Raw genomic sequence first — 19,687 nt, 5'->3', positions numbered from 1 at the left:
TCCGTCCTCCGGTAGCCGCTCCTGGTCGGTGGCGTCCATGTCCTAGACACAAGCACGCTAATACACATACACACTCACACACATACACACACGCCAACGTGCATACACACAGGTCTACACACACACAAAAGCCTACACATACACAACTAATACACACGTCTCCGTTCAACAGGAGGGTAGACTCTTGGAGGGACAGGAGCCGTGTCTAGAAACAAGTGAGTAGAGTAGTAACCAATGAGTAGGGTCCTGTCGCAATTCGTGATTGCGAAAAACATAATTTGAATTCAAAATTTAAGAATTCAAATTAATTTTTTTCTTTTTTTTTGACAATTAAAATTATTTCTTTAAGTTGACATTTTATTGTTTTTATTTATTTTGGTAGGTGCATTAATTCATTTAAAAAATTATTTTTGGCAACAGGGGAAAAAGAAACGATTTTTTTTTATATGATGTATTTATTTTAATGAACTTATTATTATTATTTTTTCGTTTTGAAAGTTGTTAAAGATTTTTTTTTTAATGGAAAGAAGTGTATTAGCTGCTTTGTTTAAAAAGTACTGCTATTTTATTTGTTCGTTTTTTTTAAAGAAAAGTAAGGAATATTTTATTCCTAGAAATCAGCTTAAAATATTAAAAAATATATGTTTGAAAAAATTTGCGGTTTTAGCTATTTTTGAGAATATTGATCAGGTGCTAGAAAGTAGTATGGGTATACGGGAAAGTAGGCTCGTCTAGTTCTAGACAGAACTTCTTGTTAATTCTCTCCTCGCTTTTCCTGAAACCTTTCTTCAAGTTCAAGTTTTAAGAAACGATAGAATTTTCCTTTATTCTGTTCTGAAAAATTTAGGTACACTTGGGGTTTTGGAGGGGGAACGTTCCCCCACTTCCCCTCCCGTGGATCCGCGCCTGCGGTCTAGGCGCTATGGGCGTCACAGAGATCCTGACAGACAGAGATCCGGACAGAGGTTTTCAGCTTTATTATTAGTAAAGATAACCAAATAAAAATATTTCTTTAGAAAAGTATTTTAAATTTCACATTGTTCCATGCATTTTTAAGTGAACGTCCCCCCTCCTCACCTTTTTCTAAAGCTACAAATTTACTGCCAAAAATGAGAAGTGACAATTCAATTCTTTTAATTATTTCTTCTTTTCATAGTAATTTTCGGAACACATTTCTAATTTGTTCATTTTATGAAAAGTGAGCAATCTTATCTGTTTCTTGCACCACATTCCCCTACTTTGAGAATCTTGTGTGAAAAAATACTGACTTCAAATTTCACCACAAAAGTTAAACCGCTATCAAGTTACATAGAATAAACTTTGATTTTTTGAAATTTTGAGTAAAAATAGATGAGATTACTAGTAAAACGTTTACGTCGCACGTTGATTAAAGCTAGGTACAATGACAATTAACATGCGTACATCTATACTTTTTTTACTATCTATCTATGTAATAAACCTGTGTTTCAAGTAAAAAATAAAAAAAGAATACGATGAAACTAAAGTTATTTCTCGTTCTAGAAAAATGTAAAAAGCAACAACTGATAATTTAGTGAATAATATTTTTAATTTTTTTTAATAAACAAAAAATGTTTTTTCTTCCATAAAACGTGCGTAATAAAGGTGGAGAATCTTTGTTTGGTTTATTTAGGCTGATGATTCATTTAAAAGCCCTTTAGCTTGCGGTGAGAAAAAAAATGATTCATAGGAAATGTCAGAAGTAAATGTTTTGTTAGCTTGAGACAAAAAGGAAGACATTCTTGGACATTCTTGGAGGACTGCCAGATTCTTCAATGCAGAAAAAATGCCAGCATTTTACCAGACAGTTCCCAAATACCTTTCAGCTGAAAGGAAGCGAACAATTCAGAGAAATACTTCTTTTGTTTACATTCGTCTCATTCTAAATTCCGATCATCATGTAGTATGAAACCATTAGATGTTGATGAAGATTTTCCGGTCAAGAACTTAAAATCGACAGTCTTCCTAACTTTGACACAAAAAATACAGCATTGGTAAACTTTTTGTCTTTATTTAACAAAAGAAAAAAAAAAAAATCCATAAACATACGACAACATACGACGAAAAATTGAAAATTTCTGAAACATTAACCTATTCAAGTTTCAAAAAAATACTTTAATTTGTTTTACAGTTATTTAAATAATATGGATTTTCAAAAGAACATCATTTTAGTTAACTTTGATTTCTGTGACCGAAGTTTTACGAGATATTTTATATTTTAATAGAACTTTTAATGTAATTTAATATTTTCTTAACATTAATTTATTTTGCAGACTATTTTAAAATAAAATGTAGTTTTTAATACGAAAGAGCTAAATTATTTTTCAAAAGTACTTTTAGCATTAATTTTCATTCAAATAATCTTATGCGTTTTTTTCCATCCTGCAACATGATCGCGCCTGCAGAATGTGCAAATGGGGTGGTTTCCTTCAGTCAAAAGTACTACTTTTAGTCATTGAAATGGATATAATGAGCAAAAAAAAAAAAAAAAAAAAAAAAAAAAAAAAAAAAAAAAAAACATGAACCCTGAAAATATTTTTATTTTCCCAGCAGTTATTTTTTAATTAATTTTTTTAAATGTCTGATTTTTCAAACAAGGCGTGGTCGTGATGACGTCACAAATGATGCACTTTCTACTACGTTTCTACGTTATGATAATCAAACAGCGAATTAAAATTGTGCTCTACGCTTGCTATCAACCATATCGTTGCCAATGCTCGCGAGTAAAGATGCAAATTAAATATTTTGCTCTGTCAATGGCAACACTGAATGGCATTTCATCATTTGTGATGTCACACGACAGAAGTGTAAACAATAAAAGCGCTCCGATTTAAGTAATTTTTTAAAAATATTAAACTTAAATAAATTATTTAAAAAATGGTCAGATCCTATGTTTTTAAACATGCTCTTTCAGAAAAAAGAAACTTTTAAAATTTTGGAAACGACCCCAGTGCCAGTGGCAATTAAACTCCTGGCACTTTGCTTCATTCTGTTGCTTTTCGATTTCAACTCAAGTCAGACTTGGTTGCTTTTCGGCTGCTTCTTTGAGTTTGCCTGATTTTTTCGATAGTTTTTGCCTGGTGCTCTTAACGTGCATTTCGCAGCTCTAAATGTTTTAATCAGCGTTTCAGGCTTTAACTAAGATTGACTTCGTATGTCATTTAAAGCGCTACCTGTCTGTCAGAGATGAGCTACTTTTTTGTATTTAGCGTACTTTCTAGTTTTCATTTTACATTTCACTCTAATTATCATAGCCGTAATAAATAAGCCATTTTTAACTTCGGTTCTTCCTGATGTTTCGATAGAAAAGGGAATAAGATGACTTTTTATGAACTACTAGTGGTACCCGCACAGCTTTGCCCGTAGTAGAAAATCAATAGGTCATTTGGTTCGCTTGTATATTTACAAATAATGGATGATAAATTTCTCGCCAATATGCTATGCTAATTCGCTCGCCCATGTTATAGTAGTTTGCTCGTCCACGTTATGATAATTTACTCCTCCATAATATGGTAACTTGCTCGGAAAAATGGGCTTAAATTTTGAATAGAAAAATAACAAATCGAATTTTCGAAAAATCGCTTCAAGGTGCTCACTCCTACGCTACGAAGCAATTTCGTGCCAAATTTCATGAAATTCGGCCGAACGTTCTTGGCGCTATGCGTGTAGATGCAAATATCCAGACATACGCAGACTTTCAGCTTTATTATTAGTAAGGAAAATCACACGTATTTTGGTTCAGCTTCCACGAAATATTAATAGGATGATCACTTAGGAAAGCTCACTGTATAACTGCTTTTAATGCCCTTTTGTGACCTAATTTATAATTTCGGTGGAATTTTCAGTACTCTGCTAGTTTTAAAAACTGTTTTTAAGAATTTCTGAATCAAGTGAATTAATGCTATTAGGGTTAGACATTAAAATATAGATTGTTAGTTTTATTTTGATTGTAAATAATTTGCTTTTTTTAAAAAAAAATCATTCATGTTAAATAAAGATATTTTTGTGTTATGATGCCAAATATAGAGCTTGAGATTTGTATGTCAAAGTGAATTGTGCATATTAAAAAAAAAACAACTTAAAGTACACTCACCTCGTGTGAAAAAACACTCGCCAATGACAAGTAAATAATGTGATGCCAGATATCCTTGATCATAAAGGGTTTTTTGTATGATATTTAGTATGAACAATAAATATAAAAATATAAGCAGAAATTTTTGGCAGAACTTATAACTTTTAGAAACACAGAATAAACTCCTGGCTGCAATTCTTAATTGCAAAAAATTCTATTCAACAGAAAAAAAAAACTTGTTTTCCTTTTTAATTATTATTTATTTATGTATTTATTTTTTTGTAAAATTTTCAATATTAAGATTTTTTTGGCTTCGGCAACTAGTCAGCTACCCAAAGCATTTTTTTAAAGATCAATTCCATTCAGTCTATCTTTAGCAGTATAGCCCCCTTTCACATGCTTAAGTGAAAGAACAAAGGCGCAAAGATTTTCAAGAAGTGAAAATACTTTAGTTACCAAGGATACTTTACGTTTAAGTATCTCAGTAACTACGAGTTAAATTTGTTAAATCTACCCTAAAATAATAAGAAAAAAAAACTGGATAATATCGAAATGTGTCTTGGGAAATTTAGTTTTCACAATTTTTCCAGACATGAAAAATGATATTTCCTTCGCGGTATTTCCAATTACTTCCGCATTACAGCAGTTCTTAATGTTCGCATGGGTAGGCTAACGAGACTTTTTTTGTATAATTGATGATCAGGACATTAATTACCCACTAGTCAAGTCTATCGAGTGTCATTGATTGCGCTGTTTTGCAGAAATTTTTCTTATAAAATTCGTACTTACTTTAAAACAAAGATAAATATGACTTTAAAAGATACCTCAAGCTGCGAAATTATTTCTAATTTGTTTTCAAGCTGTTACTATTTATTTTGTGATTTATAAGTAATTCATTGTCTTCGCTAATGTAACGGTGTAAAGAAATTATTTTGAAGTTTTTTTTTTTTTGAGCAATCACGAATTGCTTATTATTCTTACTTAACCAAAGTTGGTGGTGCATTGATCTTTTAGATTACCATGACACCGAGATTAAGTTTCACTCGTTGTTTTAATATTTATTAAGAGGAGAAATTTTTGTCAAAAACGTATACGTCACGAAGGTTTCGTCACCAATAGTTTGAGATAATTCAGGGCTTAAGTTAAGCATAAAACTTACTATGCAAACTCCACTATCCACCGGCTTTCGTAAGAGGGACCACTACTAGGCGGTTGCGTCTATGCCCTACACACACACACACACACCCCACGCACACAAACACATGTCTACACACAAAGACACACACGCACGTCTGCACACATACACGCTTTCACACAGAGATACACGCCTGCGAACACACAAAGGCCTGCACACAAACACACCAAATTAATTTTGTAGTTTTACGTTTCCGCTTCTGTCGCCAGTCCCCAGACTGCCTTTTTTTTCTATATAACATGCATTAAGTATTAACCATCCTCCACACTGGAAAATTCTAAAACGAGGGGCATGGGGGAGGTACTTTTCTAAGCTCAAACTTTTTCACTGTGTACACATCTTGTACAAAAGAAAGAACTATTTATGTGGAGAGTTTGTGGGAAAAAAACCGTTTTTTGTGCGGGCAGAAAAAAAACTACTCAACATCCTTTCAGGGATGAGTAAAATGGAAATTTAGGTTAAAATTTGAGGAGAAAATGTTTCACGATTACACATTATGTAACACTTCACTAAAGAAAGTAAAAATGAGATAAATTAAATCTTAATTTCATTAGAATGAGGTTTTGTTATTGCGCAGATAATAAAATTTTGGTTATATGCCAATGCAATTCGTGTTTCTTTCTGTTTTCGATTTTACAGTTGTTGCTCCTTTTCTTCGTTTAGCTGTTGTAACAACAAGATGAAATACTCAGAAAGAATTCTTCTGTCTTCTTTGGTGTTTCATCTACTAGTAAAATACACCGAACAGTGTCGCATTTGGATCAAAAACCACCAAACTAGCTCTTTTTGAGATAGAATCCTTGGCTTAAAATGTGGCAAAATTCTTCACATTTTTGAAAACGGTGCTACAACTGCGTATATCTGAACTAACTAAATCTTAGATTTTCACTCTGTAGTGCATCAAGCATATATCGAGGAAAAAAAAAAACACCACTTATTCGTCATACAAAATATTGCCTGGGTCCATTTTTCAGCATGAGTTAGGGAGTTGAGAAGTTTTCAATTGTAACACCGATACCAAAAAGGTGAAGAATTTTAAACCAAGTTAGAAAACGTGCTAATTTAGTGGATTTTTGTGCGAAATGCTACATTGTGCATCGCGAGAAAGCTCCATTTTAAAATTAAATTCTCATAATTCACAGAAAAGGGTGCAGAAGGGGGGGGGGAGAGTGGGTTGCTTTCGAGTAGCACGACCAGTTAAACCGGGCGGTGATCTTGTGATGATTTATGACGTCAGTGGTTAATGTCCAGTTTGTTCAGATTTTGGTCTTTCTATCGATTGCTTTTGGTTGTTGCGCTGTTACTCAAGCAGACGATTGCACCCGAACTTTCTTTTAAAACTTCAATCCTACCTTGCGATTTTTGACTATCCAAATATGCAACACGGTTTTGTTTTGCGCCCCAGCCTCGAGAAGTGGTAACTCTTGACACGTCTGGTTCTTATTCAAACGCTACTTTTGTCTCTGAACTTTTTCCACGAGACAAGATTTAAACTTCAACTAAAGCTTGACCACGGAGAGATGGCGGATGACCATGAAGCGAAAACATCATTTTGTATCTTTTGTAATAGATAAAATCAGACAGAAAGCGCCGAGTAGTAAGAGGTGTTCTTGCTAAACCTAAACAAATTAATAACAAACAAGCTATTACAAATGATACAAATGATGTCTCTGCTTCTAAGTCATCTTCCATCTCTCTGTGATCAAGCTCCCGTTTTAAGTACGGTCGGTTAAGATTGTACTTTAATTTCAAGTACGTAACAGTCGTTGGGACAGTTCTATCAACACGAAACTAGAGAGGGTGAGAGTGTAGGAGGAACTAGAAAGGGTTGTACGGAAATTTTAAAAGCCATCAGCTTGCTTTTAAACATAGCTACAGAGGGCAAACATAAACTCAGAAAATAATGAACTGTGTAAATTGATCGATTGTAAAAAAGTCAACGACTTAAGCCTTCCCAATCATGAGTAGAAAACTTTAATATCTCACAGAAAATAATTTTTGTAAAACATTAGTTATCTTAAGATAAATAAATAAATACCTTTGTGCTGAACAGTGGAGTGAGAAATAAACAACGTCACAAAAGCATCAATTCGCAGATTACTGCAGACACGTGTTTCGGCGTTACAGGGAACGCCTTTTTCTATGCAAAAAGTAATGAACTTATGGATGAAAAGACATATCCGTTTGTCGGATGTCTTTTGACGTTGTTTACTTCTTACTCTATTAGTTATCTTGTTTGTTAACAAAATTATTCTGAATTTTATGACTCCAAAATTTAAGAAGCATTGAGGTATTTGCAATGTACATTTATAATCATACTTCACGAAAATTCCCAAAATCTGATATCTTTTCAAGAAACAGTTATTGCGTATCATGAATAAAATTCTGCATAGAAAAAATGTTAGGTTTTTTTTTTTAAATTAGCAAATGTTCTTAAAAGTAGAAAAATTATAATGTAAAATTTGAAAACTAGATGCTTAAAATCCGAGAAGTTTACTGTACTAAAAATCAAACACACAACTGTTAGTATTGCAATATTAACAGTTTCTAAAAATACGACATCAAGATTAAAGTATTGCTTTACAAAAAAGTAGTTATAATTTCAATGTAATGCAATTAAATGTTATACAGTATTACAAGAACACTCTATCGTCCTCCTTTTTTTCCTTTAGAAAAATAGTGTTGAGTTTATATATTATTTCATAAGTAACAAAGAAAAGTAAATAACATACCTGTATTAAATACATGAAATGAAGTTACAGAACTCATTTAATTTGAATCACTTGTATTAATACTAAGCTAACTGTAACAACGATTATAATAATAAAAGTTTTTCCTTTAATTTAAAAGACTTAAAAACGGTTTCGCTGAAAAATTTAAACGTTTGGAAGGGAAAATATTTGGATAACATTAAATTGATTAGATTGTATAATCATGTTTGTATTCATAATAATTATTAATTTTGGTATGCATTATAATTAGATGTGTCTGTAATAGAATGTTTGCTTGACTTCATGATGAAAAAAATATTTTCTTTTTTTTTTTATAGTAAGAAGTATACAGTGCTCTGAATTCTTTACTATATGAAAAATTTTAAAAAACAAGAAAATAAGTTTTACGCTAATATTAAAGGTAAAATTAATACTTCGAAAACTATTTTAACGAGCTTATTTTTTTTACTGAGTAAAATTTACTTGCTTGCATATAATATTAATTAAAATACGTTTATTGCCATGTAACTTCTCTGTTAACAATTACAAAAGAATAATACAGCAAAAATTTTGTTTAAGCAAATATTTTGTTATATAATTGTTAACGTAATATCTAGCGTTCATTTTCAGTTTCTGCAATAAAAATTGTTTGAACTATTCGAGCACTTTTCTTGAGAAATTCAAAAATTATATAATAATAATGTCACTTTTGAAACACAATGTTGATTATACATAGTATAATTAACTATATAGCTTTAATAACTGTGCGTTGTAAAAATATTCATTACGTAGAGATATTAACATTGGATAAAATTAAACTCTTATTTTTTTAGAAACCATTCAAGCGCTAAGTTTTCTAATTTCAAGTCATCATAAAGTAGGCGAATACTCTAAATATTTTTTTCTTTAACCCCTTCGGTCGGAATTATGAAATATTGGACCAAAAATGTTGATATTTGGTACACAGTGTACTATGGTAAAGGGTATCTTATAGACAAAATTTTGAGTTAGTAAGAGAAAAATTAAAAGAGTTATGGCACGTCCAATATTCCGGACTTATATTTTTGAAATCAATATTTCATGTACAAAAACGATAAAATACAGAGCAAACTTCATTATAAAATGTTCTACAAAGAATTATAAAACATAATATCAGTGTTGCCAGATGGTCAAATCCAGATTTCCCCAATTCCCTTCCAACTTTTCCCCAAAAAGCGATATTTTCTATCAAAATTCCCCAAATTCAAAAATTCTTTTTCCACTTATATTTTCATAAAATGAGTCGACTTCCTCTGGTATTTTTGTGTCTTGAAAATATTTTTTTTACCCCAAATAACCAAAATTTCTTATAAAATTCCCCAATTTTTTTTCTTCCCATTTTCGCTTTTTTTTTTGTCTTCTTTACCTTTATCTTTTTTTATTTTTACTAATAATAAAGCTGAAAGTCTCTCTGTCAGGATCTCTGTGACGCGCATAGCACCTAGACCGTTCGATCGATTTTCATGAAATTTGGCAAAGAATTAGTTTGTAGCACGGGGGTGTGCACCTTTAAGCGATTTTTCGAAAATTCGATTTTGTTCATTTTTTATTCCAATTTTAAGAACATTTTCCCGAGCAAAATTATCATAAGATGGACGATTAAATTACCAGGTTATCATAATGCGGAACAGTGACGTGATCAAACCGATTGGCGAGAAATTCATCATGCATTATTTGTAAATATACAGGAGAACCAAAATACTTTTTTAATTTTCTACTACGGGAAAAGCCGTGCGGGTGCCACTAGTCATAAATACCGCCTGACCGAGAGCTAAGAAATAACCTAATATTATTTTCTACTCGCATTTACTTACTCTGCTTCTATATGTACATTTAAACTATGGTTTTTGTATATATTTATCTAAGAACATTCGTCATCACACTTATTTTTGCCTGTTTCACTTATCATCTAGTTACTCACGCAGAACTATTAATGCGAATTCCGTAGCATATTATTACACATAATGCGAAAAGAATTCCATATAGTTGAGCAAAGCTAAACCAACGCTGTTTGATACAAACAATGTAACTACCAGATGTCAACACACGAATTTAAATACGAAAAAAATATGTTTTTTCCCCAGGTTTTCCTCAAGGAAAATTTTTTTCCCCAAAGAATTCCCCTCAAAACCCATTTCTCCAAAATTTCCCCAGAGAGCACCAGATTTCCCCAAAATGGGGAAATTTCCCCCAATCTGGCAACACTGCATAATATAAGCGTTTGAAACGATTAATTAAATATTATATATTTTTAAAAAAATCAGGAAAAAACCTCGCTTTTCAGATGAAAATCCATGGTTGGAAAAAAGAGCCACTCTCTCTCTCTCAATCCTTATATGTCAGTGTTGACAATCCCAAAGCGAAAAATTATTTCACAGATTATAATAAGTAGAATATAAAGAATCAACTACAAAAAATCAACTAATTAAATCAATTATTAAATGATTAGCAGCCGTTTAAAGTGTATGTCCGGTATACCGGACACCTGAAGGGGTTAATATTCATTGCACCTATCTAAAACTTTATACGATTACTAAATATGACATAAATAACGCATTTTGACTGCTTATTTGTTGGGAAAAAAATTTCTACAAGTTTTTTAAATAAAAAACTCATATTTTAGCAAAAAACTAACATTTCCTTAACCCTTCCAGTGCATTCACTTTTTTTTTATAAATTTTAACATTTTTGTGTCTATCTCATCGTTAGATATCAGAGAGTGAAATAACCCTCCAACTGGGAAATAATTAGCTAAAAACAGGTTTTATAGATAAATGTTTGAAAAATTCCGCGAAAAACGTACTTTTTGACCCCTAAGTTTAATTGATTATTATTTCAAAATCATACATTGTTCAATTACCATTTTTTGCAAAGTTTCAAATCTTTAGACTTTTTACGCTAGGGCTGTTGGCGTAGTTAAAAACTTTGAAAACGTGGTTATGAGAAAATCAAGAAAGAAAAAGTAAATTTCAGTTATATAATCAGTACATTTGAGTTAAGTAAATTTCTTTTAGTTTTCTCAATAATTCACCGATTTCAAAAAAAAAAAAAAAAAAAAAAAAAAAAAAATATGCGGATTTAGAGAGAAGAACACTGGAGCTCTGTAAATTTCTCTGAGTCTCAAAAATTGATTTTTTTTCGAAAATTACTGAGTTCGCCTACCTAGAAATGAATAAATAACTTTGTGCAGAAAAGAAAATTAAAAACAACAATATTTGTATAGCACACAAACTTTGCAGATTGCTGCAGACATGTGTTTTGGCGTTACAACTAAGCAAAGCCTTTTCCAATGCAAAGAAGTGAGCCTTATGTATGAAAAGGTATCCGACCGCCATTTAATTTGCTTTTGTTTTATTTTAGCTTCTTTTCTGCCTTCGTTGCTTTTGTCGAATATTTTTTCATCCATCACATATTTTGCATGGAAAAGGGCGTTCCCTTGGATGCTGTCTGAAGTAATCTGCACGTTTTGTGAAATAAAATGTTTTTATTTTTGTCACACAGTCGTACTTGCTTGTAACGAGCACGAAGGGACCTCGATATTTGCTTGGAACCATTCCGTGTTGCTTATATTTATGGAACAGGAGCATGGAATATTTGAAGCAACATTTGAGGCATTGAGAAGCAAAGGGCTTAGTGCCAAAATTAAAAATTTGGAGATAACCAGTACAAGTGGTAGGTGCATCTCTCCTCCGTTTTGGGACAAGAGATTGTACTTGTAGCCCTAATAGGTGCTGCAATACAGCATAATTTAGCAAAACTTTTCAATTAAAACCTACCTGGGACTAAAGCTTTAAACGCGTTTCACTCTCAATTCAGGGCACGACTAACTAAAATTGAGGCCCTAGGCCCACAATAATTTGGAGGCCCCCTGAAGACTTTATAGCGTAATGCAGTGGTTGATTTGCAAGTGTGAGGCTCGTCGGAATGCATTTTTTGGACTTTGTCTCTCACAGAACTATGTAAATCATATATAAAGCAAGTTTATTCATCCCGAGGCCCCTTATAATTTTCACAAAATAAATTCACTACTTGCAGAATGAATAAAAGTTTTCCATTAAGGAATTTTTTTTTTCTTCCATTAACACGTCATTACTTTTTTATTATAGTTGTAATGTTCGCATAATTTTTAAAGTAATTTGGGGCTCCTTAGGAAGATGGGGCCCCAGGCCTAGGCCTAGTTGGCCTGTGCGGTAATCAGGCCCTGTCTTCACGTTCAACTTGAAAATGTCCACTTACATCCATTTACTTTTCACTGCCTCATATTAGATATTATCCAAAAGAAAAACTTTCATTTTTCAATGGCTTATAAAAGGTCATTCGTAAAAGACTATGCCTTAAGAGAAATACTTAACTCAATTCAAATAATTACTTAACACCGAGAAAGAAGAGAACATATTCACTACACGTTATCAATTTAACTACACTTTTCTGAATTTACAGTAGAAAGTACAGGCATGCATGTTGCCAGTATTTTTTTAACCGCAGAATTCCATTTATTGTAAACTTTTACGGTAGAAGAAATATAAACGCTGTGGTTGTGCTCAGTAAGAAAAAACGAAATGCAAGCAGTGTGGTTCGAACTTGAGTCTCTATTACTCGCAGACCGGTTTGTTAGCCCCTATACGGAATAGGTCTCGACGGGAAAGGGAGAATGGGAAATTATATCCTTTGAACAATAAGTCACTTGTGAGAATTAGGGCAGCAATCACTTACTTTTTCAAGTTCAATTTACTGTAATTTTTTTTTCTCTATAATATAAAAACTTCGCTCTGCGGAACAAATACCATAAATTTCTGAATTTTTAACAGTGTAAATTTTTTCTGCGAAAATAAATCACAGTATGTTATTTCTGTCTTCGTTTATAATATAAAACTATACTAAAATGTACAACAATTTAGATTTTTAGCTAATACCTTCTTCAAAAATGCAAAATTTAATGATACAGAATGTTCCAAAAAATTTCGTTTTTCATTCTCGTGAATGTGTACTTGCAATAAAAAAAATATTACTGCATATAAATGAACTATTAATGTACTTTCCATATATTTTTCAAAGAGACCAAAAATGATAGTCTTTTATGAATATTTTACAGAATTATGTATTATATTTTGCTCCAAATAATTAGCTACATTCTAATCCCCTAGAAATGAGTCGGCCATTAAAATTTAAGTATGCTTTAATGAGAGATTTTAGTTAAAAAATGCAAACTATTATTCACGTTATTATCATTGTTTTTTAACCTTTGTAAGAAATCAGTGTTAAAAAAAAAGTTTGCCCAATATTGTTGTCCTTTGACAATCTTCATAAATTTTGTATTGTTTATATTAAAAAGTAAAATGAAAATAAAAGTATTTAATTAATTGAATGATGAATTTTATAATATCTGATAGTTTACTATTAGTTGAGGAAAAGATTATTGTGTAGTGGGGAAGCAATTACTTATTAACATTTTCTTTTAAACTGCTGCTGTTCACGAGAAAAGAAGATTAAAAAAATCTGTGGAGGGGGTGGGGTACCTTCCGTATTAAACGTTTTAAAATGTATTTTAATTGATAAAAAATCCTCCAGATTTTTTTCATATTCAGTTACAATTTGTATTTTGTTTTGTGTATTTTCTTTTCTTCAAAAAATAGAATTCTGGTAGGAGGAGGAAAACGAATAAGTACGTTTATTGTGCAAGTTTTTTTTTCCTTCGCTTTATTTTACCGTACATTGGTAATAAAATTTTATTAAAGGAGGTATAATAATAGAGTATGCACATTTAAAATACCAAGACACATATTTTATAAACCATTATAAGAGATGTATTGTAAATAATGATGTATCGAATTTTAATCTAGTATAATGGAAAGTATTTAAAGAAAAATAAGTACCTGAATCAATAATGTGAAGTGAAAGAGATAAAATTATTACCACACAGTCGTGCAAAATGATTTATTTAATGAAATTTGAAAAATTATTAACCATAGCATTTTATTATTTTCATCTTAGAAGCAGGGCTGAAAAAAAGTTGGCCTTTTCTAAAAAAGGGCAGGCCGGCCGGCTTTTATTGAAAAAGTCGGTCTTTTTTGGCCTTTTTTGAAAAAAGACGGTCTTTTTTGGTTTTTATAAATCATGTACTATATTCTTCATAGTAATGATCTCTAAATTTTAATAAGCTAATAAATGTCAACTGAAGTAAAAAAACAATAATGAGTAAAGTATGACCGGAAATTAAAATGATAAAAGGAATTTAGACACAAAAACTGAAGCTTATTTCAGATAAATCCCTTACGCGTTTATTGAATGATCATCCATTAGCTTATATCTTTAACACTGAAAATTGCTTCCTTAGCCACTTTTCATGCCTTAATAATGTTTTCTTTTTCTTTTTTTTAAAGAATATTTTAATGTGTATTTGTAAAACAGAATTAAATTCTGTATTCATTAAACATCATATTTTTGATTTCTACTGCTATAGATTAGCATCTTAATATATGTGAAAACGAAAACTAAATGACATAACCTATCAATCCTGGCAGGATTTAAATTCATTCACCATTGTGGTCTTCTCACATTTTCTTAACTTATATATTCTTATATTTATTCTTATGTAGAAAACTATTTTTTCTAAAAATGTTTTTCCACTTGTCTTCAGAAAATAAGAAACAGTTTTGGTTATTAAACGAAAAAAGAAAAGTGCAAGATTATTTAAAGTCTGAACTAAATGACTGGCATCAGTGTCATGTGATCTTTTGAATTTAACTAAAATTTATTTATTATCATTTACATTCCATTGATCTGGACTCATTTCCTAATATAGAACAAGTTTTTTTTTTTTTTAAATGAACGACGTTTTTAACAACTAACAAATTTTTACTCTTGTTTTATGGAATTAGATTGTATACAGTAGTAATTGCATTAAGTATAGATAATTTTCATTTTGATTAAATTACTATTTAAAAAAACCCAAAAAATTATTTTCTTAAAAAAGCCGGCGGGTTGAAACCAAAAAAAGCCGGCCGGCCTTTTTTGGCCTGGTTAAAGTCGAACAGTCCTGCTTAGAAGTCTTAGTAAATAAATTTCATAGCTAAAACTTGAATTACATAGTGTGTAAAATGTTCAAAAAAGAATGCGTTGAAACGCTACTGAATTTTTAAAATTTTGTTTAGTGAATTAAATTTTGCAAAGGATGGCCCAAAATTTTTTAAATAAGAAAATCTTTTTCAATATCCTATAACAAGATTTATTAATTTACAATTACGTTGTGAATTTTACCACAAAGATTCCCAGTTGTTCATTCTATGTGTTATTTCGTCAAATTACAATAGCAGGGCTGATGAGAGGTCATTTTAGTTTGGTCAGAAACTATAGAGGTCCGCAGCGACGCAATTGCGAAGGGTCTCCACGACCATAGAAGCCCAGAACGTGAGACAAAAATGTGCTTGATAAATTGTTTTACTGAATTTTGTGATATAGTCATGATGAGCTCCGAAAATGCATTGCGACGGGTTCCGAACCTGTAAATTCACCGCTGGGTGCTTGGCCTGTTAAGAGAGGAAGGTTTGGAATTGATACTGGCATTATTTTTTTAAAGTTTTATGAGGGGAGTGGGCGTGACGAGCAATCTGACAAGAGGCTTACCCTGGCTCTAGTTCGCCCTGTATAGTAAACGAATATAAAGAAGCATTTTAGTTTCTTTTCTGCGTATAACTATTTACTAAACTATATTCATACTTTCTTGTTGCGACTCAAGTAACTAACAATACATTCTCAAGTATCTATCAATTTACATGCATTTAATGTTAGAATACATAGTTGACTCAGAGCAACAGTAAGATATCTTAGTGTTATTTCTGGGATTAGATATCTTAATGTTGCCCAGAAACGACGCCATTTTAATGACATGCAGTATACCAAACAGGCATGGGGGCAGTAACTTACTTCTAAACATTTTAATGAACTTATTGATGCTTAAAGAAAACTTTGAAAACGTTGTTTAATGCATGAACGTAATTACAAATGTAAGCTGACTCAGAGGAAATTTTGATTACAGGTAAACGATTTCAGGCAGCTTACTACTTTATCACGGATGGTTTGCTTCCAACGCCAGCTTGCTCATGAAATTTACATGGAAGAGTTTACGCCAAGGGTTCTGGACAAATATAAACAAGCTTATCTTTCTTGGAGCTTCACCAAATAATGCATTGTGTCTCCAGTTCCCGAAATTACAACGAAAACATAACCGTTGCCGTTTTGTCCGGTCGACGATATTTGTCAAGGAAATAAACACGTAACCGAGCCCGGAGAGGGTCAATTTGAGTAAATTAAACGCACTTATGGGACCTTCTTCACTTATAAGTTGCTTGTAAGAGTTTAATTAGTTTAATTTCCTACAAAAATTTTTAAAGTGATACTTTCTAAGCGAGCGCTCACAAACTTTTTGTGTGACGGATGTGACGTAATTGTTCCTTATTTGTTTCCAAAATCAATGATAAAAACAGTAAAACCTGTAAAGTTGACCACCCTTGTAAGTTGACCACCCTTGTAAGTTGACCTCCCTCTCTAAGTTGACCACTATTTTCAGGCACAGAATTAGATCTATACCATGTAATTCAACCTCTATAAGTTGACCACCTGTTTAAGTTGACTATGAAAATACTGCACCGTACGTGGTCAACTTACATAGGTTTTACTGTAGTAGTAATTATACAGTTAAAATCATTCCATTGTTTAGTTGCTCCCATAACTAATGAAAAATAATTGAAATCATAAAGTTAGCTTTTTAATAAATTTAACAAATTAATCTAAAGATAGAACTTAAGCAACCATTTGTGGATTTTGGGCATTTTAAACTTTTCAAATAATGCGGATTTACGAAGATATCTGGGATTCAAATAAAGACATCAGTTTAAAAGTGTCAAAAAAAAAATCAAATCCCCATTGCTTAAGTTCAGCCTTGAAATTCGTTTGTTGACTTTTATTAACAAAATTAACATAACTACTATTATTTTCATTGTTTTTTCAACAATTAAAAGGCAGATTTCGAAGATTGCTTTATTTTCTCGTTGTTTATAATCTATTTTCTTCAAAAAAATATACAACTTTGTTGTGAATATGCCCAAGTCACGAGCAGAATAAACAAGAGCATGAAGTGAGAGAAAACGTGCGCTTAAGTAACAGTTCAAAATGCAAAAAAGAAGAAAAAAAAAAGAAAATATGAAAGTTTTACTTCTATCGTGTGTTTTACGATACGTTTTTATTTTTACTTCCTTTCACAAAAAAGGAAGTATTGTATTTGCGAAAAGATTTTCCCTCAAAAATCGACCTTAATTTCCATTTTACTCAAACCCAAATGAATATTGAGTTTTTTTTTTTTTTTTTTGACTCGACCACACGTGAATAAGTGCCTAAGAACATATAGACACTCGAAATATCCATAATGACGATTCCTGAGTTAATTACAACGAATTTTCTTGTGACGACTGTATGTACATATGTATGTATGTGCATACGTGCGGATGTTCGGATGTGCATATGTATGTCGCATAACTCAAGAACGGTAAGTTCTAGAAAGTTGAAATTTCTTACGTGGACTCCTAGTGGGGTCTAGTTGTGCACTTCCCCTTTTGGTTGCATTTGGGTGTTTCTAAGGGGTCTTCTGCCCCTTTTTGGCGGAAAATCATTGTTAATTTCGGTGTAAACTGAAGTAGTGTAATGATTTGGCGGAGACTTGGCGATATATCGCCAGTCTTTTGGTCGCCAAGTTTTGTCGCCAACTTGGCGACAAATTTGACTTTTTTTAAAATTTTCAACCTGGTTTCAATTTGGCCACTGTTGGTGATATTTAGAGAGTCAACTATTGAATCACATTAAAATTGCTAGTAATGGGGAAATGACATTAAATTGGAGTAAAATGAAGTCCTGTGATGCACACATCAGCTCGTTTAATATTTACATTTCATCCACATCAACAAGAATCTGCAGTATTACGCGGAAAAACCACTACTTTTGGCGCAATGAGAGTGAGAATACATATGCGATGAAACAATGAGACAGAAAATATTTGTACTGACATCGGAGTCTTTAATCGCCAAGGTGCATTTCTTTCGTTTACGTTTTAAAGAGCTCTTCTCTTTTACAGAAGACCATAAGATTTTCTTTTACTAGAAGGTCTGCATGTACATAGTAGTGGCTTAGTTATATTAATACTGGCAATTTGCAATGCATGATAAGTATTGAGATTTTGAAAAAAAAAATCATTTTATTCACTTCTATTAATGTTTTGCTTAAAACTTCATCAAATGATTTTAAGATAAAATTACTATAGCAGAACAAATTGTAATAGTTAAATAGAAAAAAACTGTATTGGAACCACAAAGCTTAAATTTGCACAATTTTGCATCAGTTTATTTAAACTTAATTATAGGTATTATACTATACATCATTTTCATTTACACATCTATTTATATTAATCTTTTAAAAAAATTATAATCGATCCTTCACCGTATAAGCTTATTTCACAGTATTAGGATTTTTCATTTTTAAACTGTTATTGTTTGAAATTAATTTTATTTAATTTGATTTTTATGGTTTTGATTTTTAAATTCTATTCTTTAGATGGTTATTTATTTTACCTCCTTAACTAAAGTCATCTCTTCTTCTAATTTATTGTATGCATGTTTTGACAAACGACTTCGTTCAACTGTCCAAATAAAAGATACTAAGTGCCCACTTTTAAGTTCGTACTTATTCAAAAAAAGTCTCAAATATGTTAAAATGTTTCTTTATCATTTGTCTTTGTAGAACTTTTAAATGATAGTAAATGTTATGTACGGTTTAAAATATTTTTCATTTTTAGAAATACCATGTCAAAAATAATGTATGGCCACTGAATTAATATAGTTTCTTTGAAAATTTAAGGAACCGTCTACTAAACATCGACAAAGTATCCGAGAAATCCTTCCTACCTTTACACGCATTTCCTATTCCTATTCAGAGTCACAACTGACTACAACTGTATCTATGTCGAGGACTGCATACTAAGTGCCTTGCCTACATTATTTTATATACCGATAGATGGCAGCACCATCACCGGATCGAACAGTTAATGAAAATTTAGAACTAGTCCAAGATATATAGCTACCTGGTGCTAGCACCTCCAGAGGTATCGTTTCACTTGGAGGACATTGAGACCACGAGCATATTTAACGTCGCCCAGTCCCGTTTAATGACGACGGTGGGTCTTCGACCATCGAGGTTCGAACCCAGGACCCTCCGGCCCCGAATCCGACACTCTATCGATCGGGCTACCACGGCCCCTTACACGCATTTATTCAATGAGATCACTTGTCGTGTTAGTTAAGTTTTTGCTTGTTTGTCATCGTGTCCCGCTGGAAGTAGGGGCGTCGATGCTTAGCAAGAGGTTAGACTTTTAAGAATACACACTCTTAATTCAAAAGAGCGAAAAAATAACTCTTAAAAAGAGTGAAATCTATTGCGGGTGCATTCATTCTTTCTGAGTGCTAGCTTTATCGAAAAAAGACGCATTACGAAAAAACCAAGACTAAAACTTTTCTTTATTCGCGTGAAATTCGAAAACGCTCCGTTGATGAGCGAAATATAAAAACATTCTTTAAAAGAAGGACTCAAAAACATTTTCATTGGTTCGAT

This window comes from Uloborus diversus, chromosome 2 (assembly GCF_026930045.1).
Source record: "Uloborus diversus isolate 005 chromosome 2, Udiv.v.3.1, whole genome shotgun sequence".
NCBI classification, from domain to species: Eukaryota; Metazoa; Arthropoda; class Arachnida; order Araneae; family Uloboridae; genus Uloborus; species Uloborus diversus.
Note: the sequence above shows the minus strand (reverse complement) of the source record.